Below are 427 nucleotides of genomic sequence, written 5' to 3' on the forward strand. Positions count from 1 at the left end.
TTGTATCAATACCTGGCAGTTTTGATTACTGTGGCTGTATAGGAGGTTTTAAGATCCTGGAGTATGAGACCTCCTACTTTGTTCTTCTTCAATACTGCTTTCCTTATCCAAGGTCTCTTCCCTTTCCACATAAAGTTAGTGATTTGTTCTCCCATATTCTTAAAGAATGTTGATGGGATCTGGATTGGGATTGCATTTAATACATAGATTGCTTTGGGTAGAATTGACATTTTCACAACATTCAATCTTCCTATCCATGAGCATGGTATGTTGTTCCTCCATTTATGTAGATGTCTCATGGTTTCTTAAAGTAGTCTTCTTTTATAATTTTCTTTCTTTTGTGTCCCTGGTAAGATTTATTCCCAAGTATTTTATTTTTTTGGTAAGCATTGTAAATGGTATTGATTTCCTTATTTCTTTTTCAGCA

At 34.2% G+C, this 427-nt stretch overlaps 1 protein-coding gene across 1 annotated transcript in view; it reads left to right on the plus strand.

Moving 5' to 3' along the window:
- NTRK2 (neurotrophic receptor tyrosine kinase 2) overlaps positions 1-427 on the plus strand; it is a 499,612-nt gene that overhangs the window by 423,486 nt on the left and 75,699 nt on the right. The gene's annotated exons all lie outside the window — the stretch shown is intronic.

Source organism: Orycteropus afer, unplaced genomic scaffold, assembly GCF_000298275.1.
Source record: "Orycteropus afer afer isolate SDZICR_OR568_19922 unplaced genomic scaffold, OryAfe1.0 scaffold00005, whole genome shotgun sequence".
In the NCBI taxonomy this organism is placed as follows: domain Eukaryota; kingdom Metazoa; phylum Chordata; class Mammalia; order Tubulidentata; family Orycteropodidae; genus Orycteropus; species Orycteropus afer.